Source organism: Tigriopus californicus, chromosome 7 (genome assembly GCF_007210705.1).
Source record: "Tigriopus californicus strain San Diego chromosome 7, Tcal_SD_v2.1, whole genome shotgun sequence".
Taxonomy (NCBI): domain Eukaryota; kingdom Metazoa; phylum Arthropoda; class Copepoda; order Harpacticoida; family Harpacticidae; genus Tigriopus; species Tigriopus californicus.
Window position 1 is genome coordinate 9072509 of NC_081446.1, and position 22945 is coordinate 9095453.

Sequence of the window (22945 nt, forward strand, 5' to 3'; positions counted from 1 at the left end):
CCGTATAATAACGGCCTGTTGTCTGGAGTCAAACGATATCAATCTGGTTGTCGTTGTCTTCTGCCATATCGTTTCAGAAAGAAATGAGCCCAAACAACGACAACGATATGGTATAACGATCCTGTTGTCGTTGAAGGATCGTACCATTTCGTTCGGGTCGGTCGGAGTATAAATCTATCGTTGTCCCTCCTGGGATCCATCTAACGTGCGACACATTAGAATATGCATGCCATCCATGGCTGGGAAAGGAAATGAGATATTTTTATCACCAATATCGCTCCAAGATCAAAACGAGCCAGATAACACGGGTTTCTTAAAACAAGCATTGCCAACACCCGGGGGCCACAAATCAGTCGTGAGAGAAAGAAGGCGAAGGGAAGTTGAGCTCCTTCATCTATCCATCCATCCATCCATCCATCCATCTACTACTTACTGTATGCACTAGACGTAGTAAGAGAGAGGTATGGAAAGACAGAGCGCAAAAGAAGAGCATAGAGAGGAGAAAGAGAGAGAGAAAGAGACAGAGAGAGGGGGGAAGGGGAACAACAACAACCATCTTGTCCACGCTCGATCGGAGACAGCAGCTGTGGATCCTCAAACTTGCTCCAACCATCGTCACGGGGAAAATGGTCGTGGAAGTGGAGCAAGTACGATGTTAACAGTACACAAGAATCGTGAGTCTGCCCACGACGACCTCCTTCATTTTGAAGTCACATCTTGGTATTGTAATTTCAAAGATGGGAAGAATTCCCTCTCCTCGTCCTCCGGGTCCCCATCTTGGTTGTTCCCTCGACCCAAAGTCTTGTGTACTGAGCCATAGCTCGGGAGGTTCCAGTCGAGCAACACGGATGCATCGAGCAAGTTCAGATTGGCCATAAATTTTCTTGCCTTTCAATAGACGAGAATTTGCATACGGTAGCCTGGTTTCTGTTCTGAAATTGGACAGCCTTGCTCGACCCGAGCTGGAGCCACCATGGCCGGAGCTCTTAAAGTTGTCCTGTCCAATCTCCCTGCTTCGGACTTTAAACCAGTCTGGTGTGGATCCTGATCCACCCAAAGTTCATTCGCTCACTTCAAACCTCTCTATCCGCCCCTTGACAATGGGCCAGCTTAACCCAAGTATTGGTGTGAAAGAGGGTGAACCCAAGACCAACATTAGCGGACTCAGTGGGAAGGAGAGGTGGTCCCAGTTAAGCATGCTCAGGACGGAATATCTGTCCACCCATCTTCGAGGGCATGATTGCATGTCTCTTAAGAACCCTTGTCCCTTTCGTGAAATTCAATATCACTTACGAGTGTCCTATGAAGTAGTAGTAGTACTTCATAGAGCTTCAAGCGGGCCAACTAACTGACTTTCTGGGGTTGGGATTTGAGTTTGGAGTTTGGCGGCTGACATTTACATCCCGAAAGGATCCCTAATCACCCATTTGGGAAGCGAGGAGAGCTGTCATGGCCAAGTGTGACCAGGAAACACGTCCCCTAATCTCCTGGAGACGAAGTTTGAAAGCCAGCAACAACCCATTTGTCAATGTATGTACGTATGTGTGTGTGTGTCTTAGTGTGTGTGCGTATATAGTATATGCGTGTACAGATGGAGAACACGAGGGAGGCGGAGGGGAATGAATTTGGTTGGCAGTGAGATTTGATTCTTTCAATGGCATCTTTCATTCATCCTTCTCAAGTGTGATTTGGATGGGAAGGAACCATTACGAGCGACAAAATCGACATTACGGTAACAGGAAAGACAAGAGAATGAGAAGCTGGCAACGCCCACTGATTCTCATCTCTAGATGCAAAAAAGGTTCGAAAGGGAAGAAAGTTCCAAAAGAGACACATTCACAAAATGATCAGAGTCAACGCCCAGATTTTATAGCACACACAGACATACGCTCGTTCACTCACACACGGATCCCCACACTCATCATCCTCTTTGTCATCGACGTCGACGAAGACGACAACAACAACAACAACGACGACAACAACGTCGATGTGGACATTGTCGTCATCCTCATCATTGGTGTGTGTAATACAATTTCTAATGGCGTCGGTCCGATTTCAATGGATTCAAGTGTCTCGTTTTCGGCGGCGGCCGCGGTCGTTTCCTTACTTAAAAGACGTAGGCAATGACATTCTTTGCCATCAGAATGATCATAGTGCTCGTCGTGGTCGACTCTCTAGCACTTTACTCAAAAGAAAGAATACAAAGTCGTCTTGTCTGGCTGGTGGCTGCGCTGCAGTGGTGGTGGTGGTGGTGGTGATATTAGTGGAAGTAGCTACTGCTACCGAAGCTCCTAACACCATTCTAACAAAGGTGTAGGAGGCGGTTCGTTCCGAAGTCGTCACCGAGAGTCACCGAGGAAAGACGAGATGAGGAGTCCCTCCGGATGACAGGGAGTTGTTGCTTTTTGGTTGACAGGGAGGAGGTGGAAAAGGGCGAAGAAGTCGTGAGAAAAAACCCGTGAATATTTGAACCCTTTTCCTGTGTTCAACATTCATGCCCTGATGACTGGATAGCTGGAGTATGTACGCGTAGAAGGGAAGCAGAAGAGTTGAGGGTAGGAGGTACAAAGAGAGGTAGGTAGAGAAGTAGAGAGTGGGAAGACTTTGCCGATTGGCCGGATGGTTGCATGTTCAGGTGTCGTTTCTTGGTCGACAAAAGTCACTCAATTTGCAGGTGAATCAAATCACCAACACGGGCAAGATCAGGAGGAGAGCCGTGCCCAATTCACCCTGGACCAACGCATAATAATACAAAATAGTTCCTTTGAATCGGGCAACTCACACGTCATCAAGATCCATCATCTGCCACCGCCACGAGTTGAATGCCACGACCACTGCTACTACTACTACTATTACTGATTTACCACTGCTAGTAGTACTACTATTTTTACTTCTCCCCCATCACCGTCAATACTATTATAAGCACCACTGCCATAGCTGACTGCTTTGTATGTGCGTACATATATGCATGCAGTGATTCTGGCTTGTTCCATCTAGGAATTGCTGCTGGTATTCATTCTCCTCAAGTCGTTTGACAAATTACAGATAGGATAAGAGACTCCACGCAACACATACGACAGAGTACGAGCATGATGAGAAGGAGCTCATTTAATGCTCGAATTAGCCCAACGACATAGTAGGTCATAGTAGTACGTACATCCAGGGTTGGTCGGTAGTAAAGGTATCCTGTACGTACTGGATTGGCAACCAAGGCGAGAATCAAGACAGTGATGCAGAATCTCGACCCTCCTCCCGCTGAGTGGGTAGTGGCCATCTCTGGACGTTTTTTTACGAAGATATGCCACTTGTCTTCGTTAATGCCAAAACAGATGCAAATTGCCCACGAGGATGGCAAAATGGTGTTGTAAATGTCGTTCCACCCTCACTCGTCGGACAACTACACCCAAATTGGGAGGGAGTCTTTCCATTCCACCGGGTCCCCTCGTCGTCATGTCATTTATACCCAATAAGGAACTCGCTCACTTGGCCATTACTAATTTTATTGCCAGGGATTCCTCGCATGATCATCTCGAGCCTTGTTCATGCCTTTATGTTCTCCTATATTCCTCCATAACAAAAAGCGGCCTTTAGCGACTGGTTTCCATACGAGTGGAGCCTATTGAAGACCGAAAGCGACGTCCATTCTGAACAAGGAGATTTTCGATCTTACGTCTCAGCTCACTCGAAGGAAGATGGTGTTTTTGCATGAGATCTGCGAGAGAAGAGGTGTTGTCACTTCTCCATTCGCTCCACGATTCGACCGATGCAGTTAGCTGGCCAGCTAGCTAGCCAGTCACCCAGCCACCCACTGGGCCATTGGGCCATTCGAAGGACATTCGAAAAAGAGGGACAGACAGACACTACGAGAGAAAGAAAGGCAATTTCTTCCTCCATTTATCTCCCGTTTCAATTAGGTATCTTTTTCTTTCGCACTTTGAGTTCTTTGGTCGCTGCCCGTGGATGGACCGCGCTTTACTTCTGTGCGAAGACAACTGAGAAGAAAGACAGAAAAAATCTACTCCTAGATTGGAATGGACCAGCATTAGTTGGTTGGGTCAGAGAAGAAGCGAGCTAAAAGTCCACAAAAGATCTACGGAATGGACAAAGAAACTTGGAAAAGAAGAAGAGGAAGAAGGGACTGAAAAGACGCCAAAAGTCAATCCTCAATGACACTTTGGCCTCCTATCCTTCATAGGGTGGCTGCTACGTAGTGCACGTAGTGTACGTAGAGAAGAAGAGGAGAGGAGGAGGAATGAGGTGCTGTTGTATTCTTGAGAACCAATCTGTTGTGATACTGACTACATCCTAGAAGTGTAACAAAACTCGCTGGAGAACGGAAAGTCTGGCTCAACTGGATCATGGTGGGTTCCCTGTTTATCCCGAAGAAAGCTCATTTTGATTTATGGAAATGCGCCAAAAACGACAACCAAACTTTGAATTAAACATTCCCCAGTCGTCTCACAAGGATTCGAAGTGGTGAAATTGAGAGTGGAACAAAAAACTTTCTTCCCGTCAACACGGGCCAAGCGTAACAAACCATTCGACGAGATCGTTGGTCGCTTCGAAACAAAATGCGATCGTGCGCTTATGAACACATTGGATTTGATCAGATTGGAGGTCACCGTGGTGGCTCTTTTTTAAAATCATCTCATTCACTCGATCCATCCGATCCAGGCTCAAAAGGAACTGGACTCGATTTCCTCGAGGTCATTTCCAACCCAAAAGGCGGGTTATTGTTGTGTTTTGTGGCTTGGTTCGTTGGTTGGTGAGTGAGTGGTTTGGCTCTTTCTTTCCTCTCTAAACTGGTTTTCTGTGCCAGTCAAAGCACTATCACGTACGAACGTACAGTACAAGGCTCTCAGCCTTCTCAAGCAAAGGCCATTGCCATTCAGTAGTGGAGAGTTGCACACTTTCGTTTCCTTGGTGAGGATCTTTGCTATCCTGTTTTTGTAAGCGAGGTTTGGAAGAAGGTCGTCGTTCTTCGTGCTTCAAGTTGATGTAATATTCTTTGAAATGGTTGCGGATTTTTTTGGGTTAGGGGTCCGGGGCCTGGCATCTCCTCAACCATGAACCATTTATTTGTAGGCACTCTTGTTTCACGTTGCCTCTCCTGCAGTATTGAAACGGCTCACTGCATGGCTACAGTATTACTAGATGATGTTGTTGTTAACATTTGGAACAATCCTTCCCGAAATTCTGGCATGATTGAGTGGAATTATTAACCACCTTGAGAATCGATGTGCGCCACGAGATTTCAGTGCATGCGTGTTGGTTGGGGTCCCCAGTCTCAGTGAGTATGTATGTACCATGTATGCACGAACGAGTACATGCTATGCTGCATTTATTTATTGGCCAAATGCCCTGAGATTGAAGAGAGGGAGGGTTAAAGAAGGAGGTGATTATTGTCAACACCCACGCCGTCATCAGCATCTCGGAACCGACTAGCTCTGATGACCAACCCGGCCATCATCGCCATCAGCCTTGGTATTCTCCTCCCCCTCGTTCTTCTTTTCGTTCTCTTGGTCATCAACATCCCCATCATCAACAGCAACAACAGCACCACTAACACCAGCCACCGGAGAAGTGGTTCCACCATCATTTTTCAGGACAACTAACAAGTCCGCCCAAGCCGTTGGTGATCTTTAATTCCTCATCAATTCATGCCCAGTTCGCTTCAATAGATAGATCTTTGAAAAGACACCACCGTGGAAGAGAAGAATGGGCCACAACCCATGGACAGCAAAAAATGAAGAAGGAAGAACCAAGCAGCACACTTCTTCCTTGGATGCATGCATTCAGAGTTCAGAACACAACAACCACGACAACCACTACTGCCACCACCACTTCTACTCTGTCGATTTCAGCCTCTCGTGACCAGTATGAGTCGCTACACAAGAGCTCTACTATGTATGACTGTGGTGTGTGCACCACACTGCGAGGGATAGCAGATGGACACTGGTCGTGGGGGATGAATGTGAAACAACGCCTTAAGTCCTATTGTGCCCTATTATTACGGGGCCTGAGACTGACCTTGATCTCGGGTGCATGGTGAATAGTTACGAGGAATCGCCAATCGAAGTCGTTGGACTGCTTCAAGCTCTGTCTGTCTCTATCTATCCACTGGATGCACCGCCCTCGAGCGAGGAGGAGTAAGAAGAGAAAGATCCTATCGGGAATCTGTCCTGACAAGCATGGCAGGAGGCGACCACGAGGAGGACCAGGACGAGATCAGGTTGATAATGATGGTGATGATCATGACCATGATCATCATCATCACTATGATTACTACCTCGGCCAATACTGCCACTTCAACACCAAGTTCTTCTATTACAAGTACTTCCACACTCTAAGCTCTTTCTTGATCTTGACCAGAAGATTGGCGAGATCATCTCGAGCTCCCGTGGAATCGATTTCTGATGACTACTGCTGGATTATGGGTGTCGATTAGCTTGATGAGCAATCATTCGTCTTTCCAAACACCTCGAAGGAAAGTGATAGGAGGATGCTCCACATAGTGCCTATTATTCCTGTACAAGGAGCGAAGTAATTTACGTTCCATTCATGTGGGGCCTGAAAATTGCTGAGGGGCAAATATGGTGTGTTCGATCGAGCAATGAGACTAAATCGGGGAGGATTAGTCAATTGCATTTCATCGTTGGAGGCGCGAAGAAATCAAGGTTAGATCTCCCTTTTAGGATTTGGAGTGGATGAGGATGTGGGGGCAACCTTAGGGTGGTGCTGATGGTGGTGGCATTGGCAGAGCCAATGAAAAAGAACCATGATGGCGATAATCATCATCACCATCATCATCACTTGTCCTTCTTGCTCTTCTCATCCTTTGGGATAAGATGCCCATTTGAGCAGATTTTCACGAAACGGAGTCCAGGCCAAGAGCATTCCGTCATTGCGATCATCTCATCATCATCATCATCGCCACCACCACCACCACCTCACATACTTGACAAGCATCCTCATCTGTCCCAGAAAATTCCAGCCACCTCGGGTACTCGTTTACTCACTTGAGCACTCGCACTCATATGCACGTTTCGAATTATCTTTGGATGTGCCCCTCCACCAATTTCACTTCAGAGCCAAGGAAGAATATGATGACCGAGGAGGCGAATAAATAGGAGACCCCTCACATTCACATTTTCCTTTACGTACATATGCACGGTTACTTAGTTACGTCTATACATACCGGGTCCAATAGTCGATCGCTTCTTCATCGACTCAGAGAGACAAGGTCGTCACCGTCGCTTTCGTCGATGACATTAATCTCTACCTCTCTCATTTTGCCACACTCATTCACTCCCTTCCTCTCTCTCTCTCACACACATACACACACACACGCACACACGCACACACACTTTTGGACCTATCTCACTTCACCCATTCTCAAGCCCTCCGTCCTCACCTTGTGTGCATGCCAGCGATCGATCAATAATTAATTCAAGGCACACCAGGCTTGCAAAATTGATGGGGAATAAATTGCCAAATCTCCTAGTAGGTAGGTGCCTCTCGACTTCTTCGCTCAAAGCTCCAAGAAATCGGGCATCAAGCTCGGACGAATGAAGAAGGGATGGAATCATGGAAGGAGGTACGAGAGCCAGAGAGCCAGAGAGATAGAGAGAAAGAATGAGAGAGCATAAAGTGGTAAGATTGAGGGAATGAGGCAGAAAGTGCGCCTTCCCTCATCCGTGATGATTTGCTGTTTTATGACGATGAAGATATTTCTGTTCAGGATGAATTAGAATCCAGAATAGCCTACACCGAATGGCCAAGAGTTGACCTTTCCGGAACGACACAAACATGACTGACGATGTTGAGTGTGTTGATCCCTTGTTTTGTCCTCCTTCTTCTCCGGGATTTGAATTTGGATTGGATTGAGCGATCTGGCCGACGATCTCGTAAATGGATTGAGGAGGATAAACAACTCATATGATCGTATACAAAGTTATTGAATCGAGCTCGTTCGGGCATTGCTTAGTCGATGATCCTCCTGGGGCGATCGGAGCAGCGTTGGAAGTACCAAACAAACCCTTCTTTGGCTGTTTCTTTCGAATTTCTCAAAGTCATCGAATCAGCCAGTCCCAACTATCCCTTTCAAGCCAACGCATAACAAGGTGCTCTTTGGAGTTGGAACTACCCGTAGTCTATAAGTAGTGTGTGTATATTCAGCTGAAATACGTACATGTACAGTGTACACGCACACGATAAGAAGAGCAAGGGAGAACAAGATGTTCCCCCTCGTTCCTCTGCTTCAAGAAATGTTGTTTCTTTGAACTTTTTTGTCAAAAAAGTTTCCCTTCATTCTGATTCACTTTGAAAATTAAAGGCACAGGCTCCAATGTGGCCTTTCTTTGTGCTGGAGTCGATCTCGTACGTACATGATCCAATTTCTAGCCAAGAGGGATGAGGCTCAAAATCTACAAGAGCGGGCGAAATTTCCCCCCATTAAGGTGTTATCTACGATCAAGCAGCCTTTATTTGAACTGGCCTGCCAACAAGCACTCCATTTTACGGAATTTTGAAAGAGGTCCAAAGTACATCCCAGAACACACTCAGAACACACCCACACGACGAGCGCAAGAAGTATTTCCGAAGATTGCATCAAAATCGGCCTCGCCAATCTCGCTTTTGAACTGGCACAGGACTGGCTGGAGAAGAAGCCATGGCTGGCCTCTCCCTCATTCAGACTTGTTTCCCGAGATCGAGTTTATGGATCTGCCCAGCCATGCCCAGCAATCCTCGTGTGAAGGCGAAGGCTGAGAAATGATGGTGGCCTTTTCCCTTCTTCTAGCTCAGGCCAAGTGAGGCACACTCTTTTTTTTTTGAATCGGCCTTCCTCAACTACTAGTACTAGTGCTACTACTACTACTACTACTACTACTACTATACAAGCACTACTTTGACTGCTAACACCAGTGCTGTACTTTTGTTATGAAGAAGGCTGCCTGCCCACTTTTGACTTGAGTGCAGCTCATGAAGCCAGAGGCTAATGCCTATCGCCTTCATCATCAACATCAAGGAAGGACAGGGTGTGACTGTTTGAACATTTTGACCTTTCCCTTGAAAAAGAAGACGTGAAATTGCCTTTTTCTCACCTGCTCTTGTCGTCTTTCTTCTCTGTACTCTTACAATACTTCTCCTCGTCAAGGCAGTCAGAGCGTGCCTTGATCGAGCTTAGGGAACAGGAAAGAAAGAAGAAAAAAACGCATCGAAACCCCGAGATTTTTCATCACGGTCATTGTGAATCTCCCATGAGTCTGTTTAAAATCCCGTTAGTCTTGACCTCGGTTGGGGTGACAGTTTTGCATTAATAATGACTTGGAGGAGCCAAGACTGAATATGATTGACACTCCGACCGGGGCCAAAAGTTTCTATTTCCAATCTTCTTGTCTCATTTTGCGCGAGCAGGAGCCAACAAGACCAGGCACGCACGTCCTATTCCTAGCGGTGGTGGTGGTGGTGGTGGTGGTGGTGGTGGTGTGATGTCGGAAATTCTTCGAAACATTCCAACTGCTCGTTTACGTTTGCAATAAAAGAGCTATTGTTAGGGAGCAAGTACGTAGAAGAAATAGATGTACCTACCTACAGTAAACTGATCTCCACAGTGTTGTGTTTGGGGATGGACAGACAGAGTACACACAAACAACAGTGAACTGGCGAGCCTACCGAGTACAGAGGGCTTTTGTAACCCGGGGAAACGAATGGAAATGACAGAAGACATCCATTTGGAACCGCACCAAACTGCCTTCTTGCACTCACTCAGTGGATGGAACTACGTAGAAAGACGACGACGACGAAGAAGATGAAACTCGCCATTCTCAATTCTCAATCCATCCTGTATTTGGGTGTGTGGATGTGTTTGGGTGAGCTAATCTGTTTAACAAGGCACATATTGACACCCACCTCGGGAGGCAGTCGGGTGGTAGACAGACTTCCCCATAATATGGCGAGGTGTAGCACATTCGAACGAACGTGTGTCTCGTGTGTAGTACATGTATGTACTACTATATTTATGTACGGATCTACAAGACGGCCATATTATGCATATTATGCAGAATAGAAAGGCTAGGTCGGCACTTCTATTTCCCCGGGCCGTTCAATCAGTTGTGTTTTTCTCATTTTGTTCCCTCATTCACAACACCCCTTTTCATCTCTTTCTTCATCTCTGGACGAAGATGGCCTTTTCTACTCCAAGCCATGCTCAATAAACATACATGTACACACACATGCACATAACTAGACATCGATGGGCGATAGATTGTAGATCACACACTAGATGCATCATGGATCGAGAGAAAGATGGGTGTCTTTGTCGTTGGGCACTCTATCGGCCATGAACAAGGCATCTGTTCAAGTCATTGGACGAACTCGGGGTGGGACGATGAACCTCCTAGTACTAATTTGTATTTAAAGATGTAAACCACATGTTGAGCACGAATAGCAACGCAGGCTTTGTGCTGAGCTTGGCCTGGTTGTGTGTGTGTGTTTTGTTTTTATTTCCCCAAGATTTATCATGTTAATTGGCTGGCGTTGACGAGGCTCCCGAGATCAGTCAAGATCTCCATGATCTTCACGCATTCAGAAACAGCAGCCAGCAGATAAGAGTTGGACCAAAAAAGAGGCGCTTTCCTCGCCTACCAAATTTGATCGCCCTGTAGTTGTTCTTTAAACAAACCTGAGATCTGCAAACTGTAGCGAGCTAGTTACTAGCTACCTACTTATTTAGCTGGCAACACAAGTCCACCTGACGGCCTTACACCTGGACAAAACAAAGCCTCACGTAGTACACACCTTCTCAGAAGAGTGAAGAAGTAAAGTAATACTTCAAATGGGGCGTTGTCGTTCTTTTGATGTGAGAGATCTCATTGTTCTAGTTTGATCTCCTCCTAGATCTTGCCTGGCACTCGAATGGACTACGAGAATAAATATCGATAAACTAACTAGACCGGGCCTCGTTTTGGGTGCTTGAGGGTCTCTCCGTTTCAATGAAAAACAGGTGCAGAAGGAGATCTATGTACAGTAGAATCATAGCTCAAATATAATGGCTATCCCCGCGTTCATCCGTGGAGAGACCCATCCAACAAGATGAGATTTAATCGAGGGTCTTGATTGAAATTGCCCTAATAGAGACAAATAATGACAATTCTCATGTGTTCAATTTCAGCTCGAGAGATGGGAAGAATGACTCGACGAGATCGGTGTCTCTACATACACACCGATACTATCCCTACCGTAGAGACAAGTACGTACGTAGTGAGCTTGGTGGTTGTTTAGCCAGATGGGCTGTGATGAGCCATCATTACCCACGTGTAATGATGGTGATTTTCTCCAATATTTTTGAAAGAGTAGCTTGGATGGATGCCTGCCAATGGTTCCCGAATCAATGGAATGCTATTTCAACAGAGCCTGAACCAAAACAACTCCCTGAGAGCACCGCTCCAACTGAGTCAAAGGTGACGGGGAATTTTTGCATATTTGAGTGACCTCAACGGGATTCCACGGATGGATGGACGGAAATCAATGGAAATCAATGGATTCGATCGTCGGCAAATTGATTTGGCAACAATGGATCAGTCGGTCAGGACTCTTGAGAGCAGCCCAATAATCAAATTCGCCCCCTCGCCAATAGAATAGTAGTAGTCGTCGATCGGTCGGTTTGAATGAGAAATCTCGCCATTGAATGGGTGAAAAGTGGTAGAAAATTTCTCGGCTCCTTTTCTCTCATCCTCCCGCAATTTGGACTTGGGGTGGGCTGTGAAAGGCGTCCCCAGGTGCAACGAATCACACTCTCTTCTTCTGTCAAATCTACTCTGGTACAGAAACCCTTGGCCAAGCAGACAGAAGTGACAGAAGAGAGCTCGAGATGAGCGACGATCTGCTGGCACTTTGGGTAGGAACTTCTACGTTTTCCAGACGTACTGTACCAATGTCCGCACAGTATGTAGTAGCAGAAGGTAGACGAAGGTACTGGAGACCGAGGGTGTTGGTCGGAGCTTGGCGAGAAAATGGGAGAACAATGTGTGGTAATTTTCATCAGGAATGCTTTTCTCTCCTCGTGATGATGCTCGATGACGATGATGATGATGATGATAATGATGATGATGATATTGTCGACTTCGTCGTCGTCGTCGTCGTCTTCAGCCCCACCTGTCTTCTTGAACAAGGAACCAGTCCCCCGCATTGTCGTAACCACCCGAGGGTCACTCCCGTGTTCACTTCGACACTGGACTTGGTATTTCCATTGGTGAATGTGTCCATCAATGAGATTGGGTTCCCCCTTCGCCCTGTATGTATGCCTCTGGTTGCAGCATTTGAGTGATGCCCTGTCCCCATATGGGATTTTCCCATTACCTGAGCATCAACGGCAAGAACCACTCAGACCCAGCCCAATTTCTTCGAGTATAACCCCGAGTTTGAGTGTTCAGAACAATCATAGCTTGCCTTCGTTAAGTTCACAATGTTCATCACATTTTTTCTCGTGTGGAAGTGAATGCATCCTCAAGCCACCCATCCATCCATCCATCTATCCGTCCATCTATCTATCTATCCATGGCTTTGGAACTTGGGAGGGTCTCGTTTTATGCCAGCCATCAGTTCTTCCCAGAGAGACATTCCCCAACTCATACGGTAGGTCCTACACTCACACACACACTCGTACGTATGGTTGAGGGGGAGAGGAACGAAAACGAAATAATTACCACGAATTAATGTTCTTTTGTGGGAGTGTTTATTGGCCCGAGTGCTCGGAGGCGTTTTACCAGCGATCGTCTTTGAGAACTTCTCAAACTCGATCCCTCATTTTAACCGAGTCCAATTTTGTGCAAGCTCTCAAAGGAAGCAAGGTGACTGACTAGTCTAGTGAGTGAGTGAGCGAGCTCGCTATGGATTCGTGTGTAATGCCATACCGAATGCTCTTAAGGTGGGGTCATCTAAATGTCTTCCATGGAAGTGATCTCTGGATGATGTTGATGATTTCGTGTCTGACACACAAACTCACTCTCGTCGAAAAGTGGAGCGAGCATCACTTCTCCTTCTTCTCTTTTGCTTCAGCCCTCTTTCTTTCCTATCTTCCTTTCTTTCTTTCGATTTATTTTCTGAGTTTATCCCTAAAGTATCTTCCTGGTTTTGGACTCGTAGTGTCTTATTTTGGAGAGGAGACTGAATAGAGACTGTCGAAGTGAGGAGGAAAAAACCCCGCAGATCTCGGAGAAATAGGTTTCGCCTGTCAGACACACAGACAGACGTCCCTCCCAACAGTAAACTAACGCTACACACACACTCACACACGAGCTATTAGGTACCTTCATGAACCCGAAACAGGCCATTAAGAAGGGCTCAACAAATAATCATCATTGCCAAAGATCAAGAACGCACATCAGCCCAAGATAAAGGAGAAAAAGAAATCTCTCAAGTCAAGCCCAAGACACAATGAGCAGGAGGAGGTGAAGGAGGAGAAGGAGGAGCAGGAGGAGTAGGCAAAGACCAAGAAGACGAAGAAGATGTGTAGCAATTTCATTGAGAGACTTCGTAACTCCCCTTAACATCGCTTGGAGAGGTCGTGGAAAAGTTCAAGCACTTTTCCGACATTTGCTCACTACAAACTGACAAACAACGAAATAACGGCAAAAACTGCACGTGCATTATTTCAAGGCAGCAAGGTAGGGAGGGATACTACGGTTCTACTACGGCTTCTTGCTTGGATGAAGAAAAAAGTAAGCCCCCCCCCATCCCTTTTTCGCCAATGAGCTGGGGAACGAACGAGCTGTTGGGAGTAGGACCACTAGTGGTAATAATATATGAACCTACTCGTTGATAAACGAGCAAAATGAAGAAGAGGGTTATGAACTGTGCCAAGGTACGGTGGCCACGGCAAGGATTCAAAAGAGATCCAGGAAAGAACGAAAGAGCCCTCTTTTTTTGCATATCCACTACTTCTTTTTCTTCACAGACCGACCAACCAACCAACCAACCAACCGACCGACCGACCCCTTTTCATTGTGCCACTCGAGGAGCATTGCGAGAAAAATGGAGTTCACCACGGAGCAATCCAAGAGAGCAGAATTAAAAGAATTAAATGAACAGTCGTTTCGTCGTCTATGAGTTCGGCCCGTTAGCTCGGGTGGCTCGATCTCGATTTCAACCTAATAATATACTCGGAATGGGACTGAGGAGAGGAGAAAAGAAAGAGCAGCCAGGAAATAGTAGTCATTCTTGGCACTCGGTATTACTACCGTTTTTGCATTGCACTATGAAAAGCACAACTCAGCTGGAACAAAGTGTTATACAGAATACATCTACGTACACGCACAGAGTAAAAGGCTTCAGAGAATAGTTCCGGATACTGAAGAGGCGTGAGTATTGTCTTCCGAGTTTTCGTTCAGTTTGATTGCTATTTCAATGGCTTCATGCCAATCGATAGATTGGCAAACAAAATGGACCGCACAAGGCCGTAGGTGGAACGCATTTGAACCTGATTCAAAATCCCATGTAAATTTATGTGTAAGAATTTGATTGGGACAGCCTGTTGTTCGAGAGAGTGTGGTAAGACTCTAATTCTTTGTCGTTGCCACGAAATCCCGGGATTCATCCGAGCACTTCCGCACACACGCACTTTGAAGGCAGAAGCAAAGAGGACCAAGAAGATTGGAAGGACCCCCCTTCTTCATAATGGAGTGGGACGCGTTCCAAGGAGTTCCCTTCCTCAGCGGTGGTCGCTGCGTCGTCCGAGGTGAATCCTCTCCGTGGCATTGGCCTCGTTGAAGGAGTCGAGAACGTGAAGGAGGAACTAAGCCCGGGGTATTAGACCAAACGAGCAATATTTCAGATATGTCACAATTCCCTTAATGAGAAGAGGACGTAGAAGTGGGGTCTTGGCCAACCCAGTTTTCGACTCCTTCCGTACGAAAACGAGTGGGACATTCAGTGAATGATATTGGCCGAATGGCTCCTTGGCCAACAAACGAGGGAACAATGAGGAGAAAGTAGATTGACTTGGTTCGGATGAGAACCAGAAAATTAATGAAAGTGACGAGTCGGCCATGCAAGTTTGCCAACTGATTTCAATTTCCATCTCGAAATCAGTTCTTTTCGTAGGTACACATTTTACAGGGCGCCACGCGTAGTATCACTTGGATCTGTAAATAAATCGACAGAATCCATATCCTATCCATGTACAAGCCGCAAAAAACGCTCAAGGGGGAGCGCAAAAAAGTGTGAGCCCAGACTGAGCGAGAGAGTCGTGGCGAATGAGATACAAGGAAAATAAGTTTCGAGGCCGTGCTGCCAAATGAAGAGGGTTCTCATCGTTTTCTGCCTCTTTGTGTGTACTAGTTCGAATCCAAGATGTGCCACAAGAAACGCGTTTGCTCCAATAACAACAATTGTGCTTCTGATGATGGTTGATGGTTTCTGCCTGTCTGAATTCACCTCGTCATGGTGGTCCAGCTTGCTTTGAGCTTACATCTGGGCTAGTGGTGCTTGTAGTTTGAGTTGGAGTAAGGGTATTGGTGCTAGCGGCAGTGCTAGTGGTGCTGGTGGTGGCGGTGTTGGTGAAGGTGGTTGGGGTAGTAGTCGTAATAGAAGTCACACAGTGGGCACCACTTAAAATATTCTCCAGATGTTACACGAGATTGAGCAGCCTTGTGGGGGGAAAGAAGGATTCTTTTTCCTCTTCTTTGCTACAGGAAAAGAGTTAAAAAGTCAGTTGGCCTGACTGGGCAGGGCATCTTTTTGCATCTCTCCCCATTTCCTGCCTCTCGATATCGATAAAACGTGGTTTATGGCCGACCATAAATTTCAGGACATCTTTTCCCACCGACCCGCCTATTTCGAGCGAATCTCCTGTCTTGGAAGGTGTGGAAGTTCCTCCCATAAATGGAGTGGTTCATGGTAAGTTTCTTGGCTGGTTTCAGGCCAGGGCTATCAGGTCCACCGCGTCTACCGGGTCTACCGGGTCTACTTGGTCTGGAGGAAACCTTGATGCGTTGGATTCCCTTACGGACTAACCAATTAAGTTTGGCACTCCTCGAGTGGCTGATAGCTACCAGAGGTTTCATCCCAGTTCGATGATGTTTTATTGTCAACAATTTGGAGCTTCCCTACTCATGGTCTTGAGTCCAGGGGAGTTAGTAGATCCACTTTGTACCTTGTAGGTACCCTCATTACATCTTGGATCCATGTACGAAGGAGACCAGTTATCCATCGTTGTCGTCCTTCTCTCTCTCTCTCGTTCGTTTGCCTCTGCCTCTCTGCCAGGAAAGGACGGTCCAGATTGGAGCGACTATTGGAGAGATTTGGGGCAAATTTGGCCTCGAACTCGGTCCAAAATGAGGCTGAAACGTGGATCCAATCGTGATCTGATTCGATCGGAAAGAAATGGACGAGGTAGAAAGAATTATGGAGCCTTAGACTGGTCCAAAGAGGAACGGGAGGAAAAGGAAGAAAGCGGATGAGGCCTTCCGAGAATCATGGGACTTGCCACGCTATATAGTAGTACATTGGACCTAACTTAGCCTTGAGCTCCCGAAATTGCACCGTGGAACGAGGCCAAATGGGAAAAAAAGTTTCTCCACATTGGACCTGGAACTCGTTTCCTTGAAGTGCATACATACTGCACATACGCTTAAGATTTCGGTCTCATTTAGAGAGGAAATGATGAGGTGAGATCAAACACGTCGTGGTCGCATATTATTCACCAAATGGGCGATGAGGGTCGCCAAAACGACCCAAACGATGTTCAAATGTCCCTGGGCGATTAGATCTGTCAGGATCGACCGACATTTTGATAAGCTTACGTTAGCTTCCCTTTTTAATTGGATACCCGGTGACTGGAATTGAGTGAACACCAGCACGTCTTCCAACTTCCCTCAACCACTGGAAATGCTGTTCGCACTCACTCACTCACTCACCCATACAGTCGTATATCCCTGCGAAGAAGATGATCGGGTGTAATCGTCCTTGACCACATTTAGTTAAGGCCCGTTCATTTTTCCTCAGAGTTCATCCCCCGCTGATGTGATCCCATGCCCACAGGGTCGACGTACGTACTGAGCGTTCCCCAATGGGCGAGAAAGAACTCCTTACATACTACGTACGTACATGCACACATACACATGAGTGTGAGAAGGGGGAGTAGCCCTCATGCTGCTTGAGCATCTCATCTCTTCGTCCTTCTTTTTTCTTTACCTTTGGGCAGCTCGGCCCATCCTTTCCATGCTAAAGTGGTGGTGGAAGTAGTGGAAGTAGTGGTGGTGGTGGTGGTAGTAGTAGTAGTAGTAGTAGTAGTAGTAGTAGTAGTAGTNTGTGAGAAGGGGGAGTAGCCCTCATGCTGCTTGAGCATCTCATCTCTTCGTCCTTCTTTTTTCTTTACCTTTGGGCAGCTCGGCCTATCCTTTCCATGCTAAAGTGGTGGTGGAAGTAGTGGAAGTGGTGGTGGTGGTAGTAGTAGTAGTAGTAGTAGTGGTAGTGATGGTGGAGGTGGTGCTCGAATGTAAAGACTTTGGTTTGGTGGTCGACGAAGACGACTCGAACCACTTAATCCTCTTGACAAGCGGACAAGGACAGACACCTCAGCCAAGATGCGATCACCAGGCTCCCAAACACAGCATCGAAGAGAGAGGAGCAAGCACGATCGATTCGAGTACCAAACGCAATGGGGCAATAACTAGAATCATTCCTTCCAATCAGTCTCCACTACGTACCTGCATTGGAGACTAATTCGACGTTGGAGGATGTTCTAATTTTATCATGATATTGCGGACGATTTCTCCTTTTAATCCGAGTGCATGACTCGTGATGTGGCCAACGAATAATGACACTTAGGTGCGGCACTCGGCTATGATTGGAAAGTTAAAGAAGAATGAAGTCATCTCCATCCATAGTTGGACAACATAGGTATTCTTGATTTGGATGACAGGCTCGGTGTGCGTGGCCATCAACAGAAACCATTTGCGCCGCCGAGGTTGGCAGGGCTGTTTCTTTTTCTATCAAAATAGAGGATGACGCGAGCCATGTGAAAGTGTTTTCAAGCACCCACAACGATGCCAACACCGTGAAACCAACACCATCACCGCCATCATGTTCGAGGTGGAGGAGCACTTTCATTACTTGAACATCTCGAGCATTCCAATGATATTGTTGTGAGTGTGAGTACGCTCAATCTATGTACATAGTGCGATTACCCCCAATGGCAGCTCGCTTCAGTTCAAGTGCAATCACTCGTCAGACTTCTCACCAACTCGAGCAGAGCAGAGTCCAACGAAGAGTTATTCCAAAGGCAAACCCCAGCTACGGCATAAGTAAGAGCGGCCGATTATCAGGGAACCGTGATGAGAAAGAGGACTTAACGTTGCAATTGCTGTTGTTGTTGTTGTTGTTGTTGGTGGTGGTGGTGGAGGCGGTGGGTCTGGCCAAGGGTTTTTGGAATGAAAAAAAAGAAAGAGAGCTAGCTACCTAGCTAGCTAGTAGCTAGTAGGCTGGCCGTATTAGAGGTGGCACATATGACGGTTGATAGTGGTGGTGCCGAGGCCTATTGAGGTGAAGAGACCACCGGGTTAGAAGGTTCGAAACGGACCTCAAATCCAGAATGCATGACGGCAGCTAGCCACCGACCAAGATTATTGAGAAGGAATTTAACAGAGCGAAAGAAAAACGAACCATTGCTCGTGCGTCTGGTGCTTGAGCACTAATACTTTTATCCATCCATCCCTTCATCCATCCACTAAAGACGACCGAAGGAACAAAAAGTGAATTTCTATACCAGGCCGAGTCAGAAGCTAAAGCCCCGTGTCTATTGTCGTTCAGTGGTAATGGAAGACATCGTACGTAGTAGAGGAGGTGATCCGAGAAGGCACTCACTACTTAGTACTAGGTAGTCAAGGGGGTAAGTGAGACCTGTAGGATACTGCGAGTAGTAGTAGTAGTAGTAGTAGTACTGGTAGATACAGAAGTAGTAGAGGTGATGGTGGTGTTGGAAGGGGCACCTCAATTGATGATGGAGTCACGACAGGGACTTTGGCAAACACAATCCACAAAAGCGACTTAATTTCGGATGGAACGACGGAGATATTAGGGAAATGCAAATGAGTTCGTCTTCACTCTCTCATTATCATCAAACCCGGCAAACCCGGGAAACAAAATAAGTGAAAGAGAAATGCGTAGCCGAAAAGATAAGACTGAAAAGAGAGGGAAGAAGACGAAGACGGGGTGGATAAGGCCAATGAATGGCTGGCTTCAGAGCCTCTCCTTGGCGAGGTGAAATGAAAAGAAACGACTGAAGTCAACCTTTGGCGTCCAGGGACCTCTTTCTTGGCCCTTGCCTTCTCCACGGTCTCCACAGTCGCCACTCAATCCCCAGTGAGTTCAGCCAAGGGGTTTCGCTCATTCCCTCACTCACTAGGTTCTTGGTCGTGGGTCGTGGGTCGTAGCCCGTCGCTCTGTCTCTCTTTCTTCCCTCTTTTTAGGCCGGAAATGGGTATTCATTTCACGAGGTAAGCGCCCACTCGAGTACTTGACAGTGTCTTAATCACAAGATTGAATTTCGTTCAGAGAGTCCGTGTGAATGAATTCAAGGAGCTTCTTCTCTCGTTCGTCTGTGCTGGCCACTGTCCTGCGTTCAGCGAGAAGGAGGATTTCAATTATTTGAGGTCCAGGCTCCTTCCAACCCGTCGCCATTGTTTTTGAGCCTACGGTTTTTTTTGCTTTATTCTCCCCTGCACTTCTGTCGTCCTCTTTGCCAATGGCAACGCTACCCTCCTCTTTCGTCGGACATTTTCGTGCTAGTATCTGGATATCATCGTGCCTACAGGGCTCAAAATGAAGGGAATTTCTGTCATCGCCTCATGCTCATATTTCTTTGCGGTCCATCCTCGTGCTCATATTGTGATTTCGCAGTGTCCTTGAATCCATCCATCTCTTCAGGTTAAGTGGAAGGAGATATGAAGATGGCGACGACGACGACAATAACAACAACAACTACAACGGCAAGGAGGAGGTGGAGGATGCCGAGATCCAGATCGTGATTTCTTTTTCCATCTTCTTTGTTGAGCTAATTCTTTCCTCCCATCCCAACATCGACAAGCCAGGAACAAGGATTGTTGACTTTACTTTGATTGAGGAGGAGGAAAAGAAGACGGGCCCCACCAACCAAAGTTGAGGTTCGGAAACCCGCCGTCATTGCCGTTGCTCCTCGATATCTCTTTAGAGAGAAATAATGATGACGACTTTTGGGGTGGAAATTGCCTGCAGATCTTCTTCCCGTTTCCTTTCAATCCCAGCAAGTGGCTTTTCATATGAACTTACCACTGGGTCTGGATTGGTTCTCGGCATGGAGCTCATATGCCTTCGATGATCCTTCTCTGCCTCCGGGTGGGCTCATCAACATTTCGCTCATAAGTCAATGTTTCTAGTAGTACCTACTTGTACACACAGAGCGACGAAACAGCAGCCAATGAAGGAATTCTTTAATAGCTCGAATTCTTGCTTGCTTCATGCGAGTTCAACTTTGATGAAAAGCCTCTTTCATTCTTTCATGCGTCGTTTCGATCGCTCTATCAGTCTGTCTGTGTTTCAATCTCCTGACGCTTCTTCATCGCTTCCATCGCCTTCATCGCCATCTATACACCCGCCTCCCCCCACTCGTCTAGGCTTTGGTCTTGGTCTTGCTCTTGGTCTTGATGACTGGTGTAGACATTGGGAAAGGAGCAGCATCAGTGGTGGTGGTCGTGGTCGTTGTCTTGCATGTGATGGGGAAAAGTTTAGAGCGAACCAATGGTTGAGCTTGGAAACCGTGGGGCTAAACTTGATAGAAGCTCAGAACTCTCTGATGAGTGGAGGGGACCAACTTGGCATAAAACTTGAGCCACTCACTAGCCAAGTCATCCCAAACCCTGCTACATTGTGTTCCTAGTTTCTGATGGGTTTCCAGCTCCCCAGACTCCGACATGTGAGATGCTAAGTCAAGATAGAACCGATTGGCACTGAAATACTCGGACGCTACGTACTTAAAAAAGGTATCAGCTTGATCGCTTTGCTTAGTGCCGCCAATCTCATACGGTATCCGTTTCGTTGGCCAGGGATCCGCAAAGCATGATGGTAACATGAACATTTTGGGATCTCTTTTTTCCCTCCTCGGTTTCCACGAAAGGGTCTGGCGGGTTGGAAGTCGAAGACTTCGAGAAACGAAAAGAAACAATATTGACAGTTCTGGGATGGAACGTGGCTGGCTCGGGCGTTGATAGAAGAGTCCAAAGACGACAAGCCAGACAGGCAATCGTTTTCTCCTACATTTCGGCTTCTCAGTCCCGCGATCAATCGATCGATTGCTCCCGAGTAGGTGACAGGATGAAGCTGGCTTTGGGTCTTGTCTTGGGTGGCCTTTTTCCACGGGAGTCTAAGATTCTCCAAGAATGACGGAAAGGCTTACTTACACGAGCTTACGACAGTTGAAAGGAGACTTTTGTTTGTATTGCATGCCAAACAGAGATGAGTCTATCTTTCAATGATATCATGTCGTTTAGAGGTGTTTTTGGATCAGTGCGTACTTTCATGCCAAGTGAGCGAGCTTCTACTGTAACTCTCCCGAGACTGAGTTCCGAATAGACGGCGTGGAAAATTGAGCTGAGCCTTGTGTTTCTTTGATAGCTCAGACTCTCGGTATCACGTAGGTACGTAAGTAAGTGTACAATGGTTCTCGGAGCTCTCGTTATTGGCAGAAGGGAAGGAACCAAGTGTTTGCTCTCGCAAGAAAATATTTTCCAAGTTTGCGTCGGAAAAATCTTTTGGGGTGTTCCTCTTGTTTCAATGTTTCATTGTTTCTCAAGTTCCATTTTGTCCCTCGTGAGTTTCATGTTGTAGCATAGGATGAAAACTTTGCGGATGGGATGTTTGCCCTTCGTCTGACGGGAATCTGACCAGACATGTACCCACAGCATTGTCTCCCAAGTGCGGGCAAACCGGGTTTATCTAAGCATTTAGGCGTTAGGCGCGGGAAAGTTTCATACTATCGTACGTATTCATGTGCACCAAAATCTCATGAGCAGTTGGGTACAGGATGAAGGACCCCTTAGACCAACGAGATCCACCCAACGACGTGTTGCGAGCAGACTAGTTCTGATAGGACATCCCTTCTTGGTTGGGTGGCTTGTCAGACTTTTGAAATATGGATGAATCTCGCGACTCCTTCAGACAGGGATCGAGCTCAAGGATCGAGGACGGGAAAAAACGATCCAAGATTTCGCGGTCTCTCTCTCTCTTTCTTTCTCTCTCTTTCTCCTGGGGAGCAAGTGAAGAAGGCCTCCTCTTCTGTCTCCTGGCTGAATGCCCGTCTGTTCGGAATGGTTGGGTCCGGGAAGTTGTGGAAGAACATCATCAACAACAACAACGGCGAAAAAGAAGGAGAGGAAGAGAGGGAGAAGCGTCAAGCCGTGGTGGTGGAGATGGTGGTGGTGGTGGTGGCCTTGTTTGCATGTGCCGGAAAGAATGAAGTTTAGTATCTGAAATTTCTTCGTCCCACCTAAAACCGAGCAACTTCAACTTCAACTTCATCTGGCATGATGCTTCTTCGGGGAGGCCATATGGGCGCAGCCTTCCTTCTCCTCAACGTCTCCTCTTCCTCGTCCTCGTCCTATCACCCAATGAACGAAGAGGCCCCTTAAACTTTGCGAAGACAATTTCTCACTGTCTCGGAAAGTTCCTTCCTTTGGATCGAAATAAAGCCAAGTGCAAAGCATTCTGCTTATCTAGGGGATTCCTGGCTCAATTGTCATGTAATTCTTCTTCATTTCAAGCGCGCTTTCCGAAACCAAAACTTTCCAACCTAATCCACATGGTGTACATAAGTTGTTAGTGTTGTTGTTGCTGCAGTAGTTTATAAGTTAGGCCAGAAACAAATACACTTGTCAATTTGGATCCAGGACACGCTCACACACACACACATACA

At 46.7% G+C, this 22945-nt stretch overlaps 1 protein-coding gene and 1 long non-coding RNA gene across 9 annotated transcripts in view; one reads left to right on the forward strand and one right to left on the reverse strand.

The window, feature by feature from the left end:
* Positions 1 to 22945, reverse strand: part of LOC131883222 (B-cell receptor CD22-like) — a 49783-nt gene that overhangs the window by 22256 nt on the left and 4582 nt on the right. The gene's annotated exons all lie outside the window — the stretch shown is intronic.
* LOC131883224 (uncharacterized) lies at positions 9183 to 14341 on the forward strand. Its single transcript, XR_009373598.1, has 3 exons — positions 9183 to 9872; positions 11174 to 11251; positions 13958 to 14341. It is a non-coding gene; the product is annotated as an uncharacterized LOC131883224 (long non-coding RNA).